The sequence below is a fragment of the Lathyrus oleraceus genome, chromosome 4, assembly GCF_024323335.1.
Source record: "Lathyrus oleraceus cultivar Zhongwan6 chromosome 4, CAAS_Psat_ZW6_1.0, whole genome shotgun sequence".
NCBI classification, from domain to species: Eukaryota; Viridiplantae; Streptophyta; class Magnoliopsida; order Fabales; family Fabaceae; genus Lathyrus; species Lathyrus oleraceus.
In genome coordinates this window covers 272,825,766-272,836,156 of record NC_066582.1, presented here as the reverse complement: position 1 = coordinate 272,836,156, position 10,391 = coordinate 272,825,766, and positions in this window count along the sequence as shown.

Below are 10,391 nucleotides of genomic sequence, written 5' to 3'. Positions count from 1 at the left end.
GCCTAGCAAACGCTCGCTACATGTTCGCTTAGCGATGTGCTAGCGAACGGCTGCGGGTTTTGAATTTTAGAACAGTACGATTTCAGCGAGCTCCAAACCCTATGGCGTCCATTACAGAAATTACATGGTTAAACATTCAAGATATTCAGGCATGTTTAAATCCACATGCAAAACCTCAAATATATTTATGAATTCAATTATAATATCACATGTAAATTGGGAACATAAAGCGGTAATAGTAATGCAAACCTGTTTGCAATTGAATTGCAACCTTGAATTGGCAAGTCACTCTTAGGGTTGGCGCCGGATTGAGTTGGGCGGAGGTAACCTTTGTGCAGATGAGTTTCCTTCAGGGTTTCCTTTAGGGTTGCTCTGAATTCTCTGGGTTAGCCTCCAGGGTTTTCTGTTCCTTCTCTCTGTCTCCGTCCGTCCGTCTGTTTTTCGTCCTTCTGACTGAAGTTGTGGTATTTATAATGATTTTTTTTGACCTAATGGGCTCAGAATGAAGCCCAAAATTTCTGGTATTCGCAAGCTTCGCTAGGCGAGTGGTGTAGCGAAGGGTTCGCTAGGCGAAGGATTTTGCTCGCCTAGCGAGCAAGCCATTTTAAGCCATTTTCTGGATTTGGCCACCTGTGTGCTGGGTCTTTGTTCCTTTAAGATCAGTGTCTTGAAAAATGAATTGAAGTGCCTTGAAAATGTCTTGCAAGATTAACGGGCAAATTTTGGGGTATGACAACAAGTTATTTACAATTTTGTGTTTGAATGGATAAACCCATTGCCTACGTACCATCTTAAAAAAGGTAGGATCAAAACCTCGTAGTTCGGGGTAAAAATCTCAAAATAAGTTGGTGAATTTATTGGTCAAAAGCCTTAAGGTCTTTTGTTATCAAAGGGAGAAAACTCAACCTAAACCACAAATCCACCATGTGAGGAGAGCTTCAACATGCTAGTGAGGGGTTAACCCTATAATAAGCATGGAAGACTTATAGTTCAATCACTAAGGATGCAGGTGAGTATTATATCAACCTTTATGATAACTCAAACCTAATAGCTAATGTTTATGAAAAGCTTTAACACAAATGGTCATTGGAACCAAAAAAACAATTGAGTGAGTTGTATTTACAAATGAAAAGTATTCACAAAATAAGGTCAAAGTTGACTTAAGATTCAATTCAAAATAAGTGTTTGGAAAAGAGTTTGAAAAATCAAAGGCGTGGTGCCTAGGTTTCTAATTTTAAAAGTAATGTTAATGTTTGCACAAAAAGTTTGGCTTGGGTTAGAGTGGAGAGAAGAAGAGAAGGGCTAGATCCTAAATATGCAAAGATGAAGGAAGAGAAATAAAACCACTTGGAGTTCCCTTCTTGAAATCATAAAGATGATCCAAGTTGCTCCTTTCCTTTGGACTTAGCAAGCAATAAGCAATTAACTCAAGCAATCAAGCAAATATTCAATCAAGCTCCTAGGAATCTTCCAATTGGCTTTTGTATCTCTCATCTTGGATGCTCATGACAATGGTCTTTCTAAGTAGCTCAAGTTTGAGATCCCTACCACAAGAACACACAAATCAAAAGGTTCCACAATTCAATAAAAAGAATGGACAAGAGTGAGTTTAGAATTAGGGGTCCTTTCAATTCATCTTCAAGATTAAGCATTCTAAAGGCATGAGGCCTAGTTCCTCTTCAACATATTTAGCATTCTAAAGGCATGAGGCCTAGTTGCTCTTGAAACTCCCTTTAGCATAGGTAAGGTCCTAAATCTAAGTCCTTTCTCCATTTGCATTGGGTTCACACAAATAAAACAAAATAAGCACAAGGCAATAGTTTATACACAATAATGTGCTCAAGTGAGCAAAAGGCAAATTGCATAAGCATAAACATGAGCTCCAGTGAGCAAAGGGCAAATACAAATGAATTAATGAGCAAGAAATTAAATTGCATTAAAGTAAATTGCAAGAATTAAATGCTTGAATTAAAAGTTAGTAATTAGTAGTTAGTGTTAGTGTGCCATAAGACAATTTAGCGCTATGTTAAGCAATCGTAAGTGGACTAATGTAGTAGTCACGCCTATCTGAGGCCGGTCAATAAAACTATAGGCAAATAAACACAAGTTAGAGACCATGACTAGTAAGCCAAGCTCCTACAACTTGCCATGCCAAAAGAAAAGAAGAATGACCTTGTATGGATTTAGGTTTTTTGCTTGACCAAGAAGGAACCTATCTTCAATGCAAAGCAATTCACTTGATCTTTGATCAAGATAAACTTGATTTGGATCAAAGAAGGTTAAGCCTCTCATATGTCAAGGCTAACCACCAATCATTAACTCATTGGTCAAGAAAGAAAAAAGAAGAAGAAGAAGATGGAAATGGAATGTACATAATTGAAATTCAAAAGACATAACCAAAACACATTGATCAATCATGAATGGAATCAACATCAATTAATGGTAAACAAAAGTGAGATGAAGCTTAGAAGTCAAGAAACAATAAAAATATTTTTGGTAATTTTTCGAATTAAAATAATACTTGAAATAAAATGAACAAATAAAGGTCAAACTTCAAATCCAATTCAAATCAACTTGGAAAAGTCCAATTGAATCATCATAAGTCTAACATGGTCAAACAAGGTTTGACAAAAAAATTTCATCATTTTTTGAAAACAGAAACTAAATTTAAACAATTAAAAATGAAGAAAAAATAACATAATTGGACTAAAATCTCAAATAAACCTCAAATCAATTAAGAAATTGATGAGAATATTTTTCATAGATCCATCATCATCCAAAGATGTTAAGAAAATATTTTTGGCATTTTTGAATATTGAAAAGTATTTTAAATGAATTAAAAACAATCAGAAATGAAATAATTCACAAAAAATATTAAACGGAATCACAAAAATAATTCAAAATCATTTTTAGAAACTAGAATTTAAGAGAAAAAATTTGCAATTGGTCCCATATTTTTGTGATTCCAAATAAAGAAGTTATGAATTTTTTAAAAAAAATTGAAATAAAAGAAAATTAAAACAAAAATTAAAAATAACAAAAATTCTGAGGCGTCAGATCATGGTTCATTAATTGACGTGGCTCATCAGACATCCAGGAAGCGCGCGCGCATGGTACACTTCAGTCAACAACATCACATGTGGTATTTAAAAAGGTCAAAACAATGCATGGCTAAGATTAGATCCCAAGAGCCAGATCCAAGGGCTGAAACTCATCCACGTGGGGACGGTGGTGGAAACCACCGTCTTCTCCGGTGAACCTCATTGTTTCCATCCAGAGTTGCAGGTTTCACAACCTCAACCAAAACTCACGATCCATATACCATTCGAAAGTTGGGGTGATGTACATCACCCCTTTAACCTTAGTTTCCACTCAAGATCCCTATAGAGAAAGAAATCTGAGATGGAAAAATGAGGTGTTCAATCTAAACTTGCTCAATTCATAAAATTAAAAGCACAAACCAATTGCCTCTCACATGAGGACTTCAGAGGTACCAACCAATACAAAAAATGCTCAATATCCAAAGAGATTTGAATGAAAACAGTTGGGGAATCAACCTTTGAAGTGCAGCTTTTCAGTGCTTGATCTACTTCAATCCTTCAATGCAGCTTGATCTTGAAGTAACAAGGAAGCTAGCCTAAGGAATTTGAAGCTGAAGATCAATCGAGGAAGTTGAAATTCAAGCTTGAAAAATGAAGAGCAAAATCAGAATTCCTTTAATGGAGGGTTGGGGATTCAAATGTGCAGAGCTTCAGGCGCCTTTAGGTTTAGATTTGAAGTGAGCAAGCAAGTGTATTTATAGCCAAGGCTGATGCAAGCAAGGAGAAAACTCGTGTGCATGTGAATTGGGTCCTCCATGCATGGGCCTGTACAAGCGCATGTGAGGCCCAAAATCCATTGCAAATGCAAGCTGAGATGATTGTGAGATGATTTGGACATGCAGACTGCAATGTATAAATTGTGCACAAAGATTCAACATGGTTTCCATAAATGGTCACAAAACTTCACCTCTTCGAAAATGCCATTTGGAAAATTGAAACATAGGCATGTGGCTAATGGTTGGAAAGTTCTGGACATAAGGAACAAATGTTATGTTTAACAAAAATCCATTTGGAGTTGGGAAAATATTGAAAACTGGCCATGAAGTTCAATGTACAAAACATGTATTTGAGAAATTTGCCAAAATGGACCAGCTTCAAGCCCTTCTATTTCAGTGATGAAAGCCTCAAATGACAAAACCTTCAACATAAACATTGTATATCATTTCAAGAAATTCAATTTGGACTTAACTTTTGCATCATTTGGATTTTTGATGAGAAAGTTATGGGCACTTGAAGTTGGACTTTTTCACATTTCAATGACTTTGGTCCAAAGTGACCTATAATGTTTTGTATTATCACATGTACTTCTTTTAGGATTATGAAATTTTGTCCAAATTAACATTTGAAGTATACATCTTAAAATTTCCAATTCACTTGGTCTCACATCCAAATCATAAAAAATGAAGGAGTTAGGTCCTTGGGAAATTGACCCAAAATTAGGGTTTTAGTCAAAATGACCTATAATGTTTTGTAATGAATGATGACCTTAAAAGTTTCAAATGAATTTTTGATTAACATTAAAGTTGTTCATATGGTTCTTAAGAACATATTTTCTCTTGGGGTCATATCCATTTGACAAAACACATCAAAATTTAGGTCGCAGTGGATTTCAAAATAGTCAGATGAATTGACTGATCAACTTCTCAAGTCCAAACTTCAAACCTTGATGAACTAATGATTGAGGACACTCACATAGGCTCATATATGCAAAACAATTATGAATTAAATAACTTCCCTTGATTGTATTTGATCATAGGTTGAGGTTACTTCATGAGCAAGGCACAGTCAATGCACAGTTGAATTAGGGTTTCCTTGGGAAACAATCCTCAAGACCTTTGGTTTATCTTGATCAAATTGAAAAATTGAGATACTTGGGAGGCATATATGATGATTGAGAGCTTTGGGAACCATTATCATGCTTGCTTCCAACTTCATCTGGCCACTTCAATGGGCATAGAAGCCTCCTAGGAGCCTTGGATCACATGACTGCTTGAGCTACAAAACAAAACAAGTTAGTGACATATTTTTGTGCTTTTGGTTAGTAAAAAAAATAATAGAATCAAAAATATACAATTAAAGCATGCTTGGTGGTCTCAAACCAACTCACACAAGTCCCACCCCATAGGGTAAAGGAGCCAAGATGTTATGATCCTTGAGGCAAATGCAATGAGCAATGATATGATGCCATGAGGGATCTTAGGGTCAAAATTAGGGTCTTACACCACCCTTCGACCTGAAACCACTATGGACCCTAGATGTAGAGTCGAGTGTCTTATTGTTGATCAAACATTGTTCGTAACTGGATGGCCATAAAGACAGCTGATGGGTACTCCACGACGCATGGTGAGGGACATGAGTGACCTATATGGAATTTGCCCATCCTGCATAACAGGATAAATGTCTAAGGGCCCAATATTGAACTGGACAAGGATGACACGGTCTATGCCTTGTGTTCAATATAGACATAAGGGTAAAAGGGTAATTGTACACATAAGTATTTTCACAAAAGGATTTGTCATATCACATGACACTTTCGTGTCTTAGGTAGCAGTGATGTGTTGCTAGATACCGCTCACTATTAATTATGTTAAATATGTGATTAATATAATTACCAATGTCGCGAGAACCTACAGGGTCACACACAAAAGGACGGATTGATGAGAGATAGAGTAAATAAGGAACATTGTAAGGTATGGTGCACTTAAGTGAATTGTAGAACATCGTAAGGTACGGTGCACTTAAGTAGAATAAGAAATATGATAAGGTATCACGCGCTTAAGTGATTTTGGTATATCATAAGATAAGGGCCACATACACTTAAGTGGGTTTTTTAGCTTGCAGCCCATACAAGTGGTTCTATAAATAGAACCCTTGTGCAGAAGCATTGGATCAGATTAAAATTTTGTTTCTCTCTCTCTCTCACTCAAAGCCTTCATTCGTAGCAGCTAGCACTGAGATTGAAGGAATTCATTCGTGTGGACTGAGTAGAGGTGTTGTCACCATTCAACGTTTGTGATCACTCCTTATATCTGCATCAAAGGATTTAATCTCCACAAGAGGTAACGATTCTATCACTGATCATGCCCATTCGTAAGGATCACTTAAGGAGAAAAAATTAAATTCTGCTGCATTTTGGATCGCTATTCTCCTTCAGTTGTAACATAAGGGAAAGATGAACAATTCATATTGGGGTTTGATTCTTTGAAGCATGCAAGATGAATAGATGAAGGTGAGGCTTGATGTTGGTTCTTTCTCTTCCTCCTCTTTCACGAGTTCTACATTTTCTCCTATATTCTTATCTAAAATTTGTTTTGGCAATGATGGAAATGAGAGATTATAGCCAAACAAGCCTTAATCTTCCTATTTAAGTGGCGTTGAAAGCGTTTGATCCAGATATTGAAAGAACCGCATGTGCTATCAAGAGAGAGGTTAGAGAAGCAACTCTAGCTTAAAGGATCTTAGTAGAAGATCAACCATTGATTTCTTCTGACTCTAGAGAGGAGATCACCATGGTAGCCGTACCACCCTAAACTATGGGGGGTTACTATAAAAGAACCGATGAAGGACAGGTTTCAAGAGGGTTTATACCGAAAGACCCCGCTAACTTTGATATTAAGAATTATATGCTTTCAGGTTTAAGAGACAATATGTTTGACGTGAACACGATTAGAGACCTGTGGGAGAATCTTGCATGCTTCTACGAAACAACTTGGATGTGAAAACCAACCAATGTCACTGAACACCAGGTCAAGTTGAGGTTGTTTGGGTTCTCACTAATTGGAAGGGATAAGGATCGGTTACTTTGCCTTCCAAATGGAACAATTCAAACATGGAAGGAGTTGGAGGACAAATTCCTAGAGAGATTCTTCACCACTACTCAGTTTGCTGAGCGAAGAGCAGAAATTATAAATTTCGAGCAGCATGAAACTGAGTCGTTAAATGAATCATGGAAAAGGTTCAAACTTTTGTTACGCAGGTTCCCGAATCATAATATGAATAATATGGAGCAAATGCAGAATTTCATCAAAGGTCTCAAGAGTCAGACACGCATGTTATTGGATGCTTCTACGGGAGGCACGATCCAATCAATAATTGAACCACAAGTGAAAGACCTTATTGAGAAGATGTGCCTGGATGAATAACATTCAAAGAGAGAAAGGCTGGTAAAAATTGAAATTGTAGGCATGCCCAAAGGTATGTTAGTTGTTGATACCCATACTGCACTTTTAGCTCAAATTGAACTGTTAAATAAAAAGCTAGCTGAAAGTAGCTTAAGTAAAGCTAACGTGATCCCAGTACAAGCACTTAGGTGTGATTTATGTAGAGGAGAACACGCAAACGGGAGGTTCTTTTTGGAAGGGTCAAGTGAAGAAGCCGAATTCTTAAATTTTCAGAAGAGTGGCCCTTATTCCAACACCTACAATCTGGGATGAAAGAATCACCCGAATTTCCGTTGGAGCAATATCCCAAATTCAAGTGATCATCAAGGTATGCAACAAGGACAATAAGCTCCAATCCAAAGGAAACATTCACTACTGGAAGAGACCTTGCAAAATTTCATTAAAGTCACTCATAGTAGTTTTGATAAGGTGAATAATAACGATGAGACAATGAGTAGAAATTGTGATGCGTCTATCAAAAATTTAGAGGTGCATATCGGTTTGTTATCTAACAGATAGATGCTTTACTGAGCTTGAGTGGAGGAATTATAGGTAACATTGTAGACAATCCTAAGAATGAATCTTGTAAGACTGTAGAAACAGGTTTTTAGGTGATCACCAAAAAGGGTGAAGATGAAATAGTTGAAGAGGACTTAAGGGAAAAGGAAGAAGTGGGGATTGAAAGAGGGTAGTGGAAATCAAGGTGACCAAGAGGAAAGAGGAGTCACCATTGAGCAACTAATAGATAAAAACTTTCCTTGGAGAATAACAAAGAAGAGGATCCTGAATGATCCAAATCCAGAACTACCAGATTGCATCAAACCGTCGTATCCCATAATTAAGAAGAAACTGGTTCAGGACGATGAGGCAGAGATTTTCCAAAGTTCAATGAGATGTTGACTACATTTCAGGTAAGTATTTGGTTCAATGAGATTTTAGAACTAATGCTTTAGTTTGCTAAATTTATGAAGTTATTACTAAAGGAACGAAAGAGAAAGTGGTCAAGGAACGGGTAAACATGATGGAGAAGGATGAGATGGCAGTGCCTCAAACACTGCTATCAAAGCTAAAAGACCCAGGTAAGTTTACTATCTCCTATAATATTTATGGAGTAAATATCCCACATGCTTTATGTGATTTAGGGTCTAGTATAAATGCCATGCCACTAAACAAGGTTAAAAAATTGAAAGTGGGTGAGATCACACTGAGTAACATGACTCTCACTTTAGCTTATTCATTTGTTACTTAGTCGCTTGGTATCTTACAAGACGTGCTAGTACATGTCGATGGTTTAGTGTTTCCTATAGATTTTGTGGTGCTTGATACAAAAGAAGATTCGGGAGGGTTTGTTATTCTAGGACGCCCATTCTTGGAAACCGCGAAAGCAAAGATAGATGTGGAAAAGGGAGAACTTGTCTCGGAGTTCAACAAAGAAAAAATGGTTTTCAAGATGTATGACTGGACACCATATGTGGAGAACTTGGATACTTGCTACCATCTGAAGGAAAAAGGTAGTAAAGTAGACAAAGGAAAAGAAGTAAGTGAATTGATCGGCGTGAAGGTATCCCTTGCGCCTAACGTGCCTTAGGCATGAACCGTCAAGGTAATGATGGAAAAGAAGTGCTTGATGGGAGGAAACTCATCGGTAAGAACTTATTTTATTTTGTGTTGAATTTTAATTTTTAAACATGTTCAATTTATGTGTTATTTTGCTAGAAGAGAAAACAGGTAAAAAAGAGAAGAAAGAAAAGGCAAAGGAGAAGAAAAGAATAAAAAAGAGAGAAGAGAAAAGCTCTAGCCCCTGGAATAATCATGCAGACTATCACTCGTGTGATAGGACTCCATCACGCACATAATATGTACATAACATGCACGACAGAGACGTTGGGGAGAATCTGAGTACTATTGACATCACGCACATGGTGAGGGCATGACGCGCACGATATGAATGTTAGAGAGAGACGTTGGAGGTGATAGTTTCAATCGTGCATGCGATGGATGTATAATGTGCATGTTGAGCAACGACTACTTGGACTATAAATAGTGATTTTTAAATCACTTTCTTCACAACTCTTTCTCTACTCCTTCTACTTTTCACATATTCATCTGAGCATTCTCTGCGTAGTTCTTTTCTTTTTCTCTGCATAATGTTGTTTTTGTGTTGTTTTATAGGTAAAAATGGCTTCAAATAGAGGATGATTGACAAGAGGTTCATCCTCAAGGGTTTCTCCCATGCCTAACGCTCCTACCTTCCCCAATCTCACATTTCTCTTCGAGGTTTATGCTGGAAAATATCTCAAATTAGTAGATTACCATATTGTGAGGGAAAGAGCATTCGCTTTGGATGATTTGCAAGGTTTTGGAGAAGTGGGGGAAGTTTTGCAATAAAGGAATTCAGTAAGTTTCAACAATTTAATTCATGAAGCAAATAAAAATATTGGTCTAGAATTTTACGCAAATGCGGCATTTGACGAGGTAAGGACCTACACCTCTTATGTGCGAGGTAAGTATATTGACTATTCTCCTTCTGCTATAAATTCTCTTTTTAATTTCCAACATCCTTATGTGTGTGCTCTTGTGAACTATAGACACGAGCACAAAGTTATAAATGAGGAAATGGCCCAGGTAATGTTAGATACTTTTTGTAGGCCATGGGCAAAATGGGTGGTAGAGCGTGGCTTAGCACTACGACTCAAAACCGCCGAATTCCATCAAATTCCAAGGGCTTGGGCCTCATTTTTTATGCAAACTTTAGAGGTCGCGTCTAACCAATCATAGTTCATTATGAATCGGTGTTTAGGGATTTTAGCTCTTTTGAGAGGGGAACCTATTAATTTGGGGCGTTTAATTGCTGAAAATATCAAATATATGGCTAACGCTGCACAAAAAGCTTATGGGCATTTTTGTGTTATAAATAAATTGTGCAGGAGAGAACGTGTGCCGATTTACCCCGACGATGAGATGATCAGTCCGAAAGCACCTCTCAATGCTTTGGCCATAAATAGGTTGTAAAACATGCATCAAAGAGAAGCTGCTCAAAATGATCAAGAAGACAATCAAGCTGGAAATGATGAAGGATTCTACCAACCACAAGTACAATAACAACCATAGAAAATGCAAGGTCAACAAG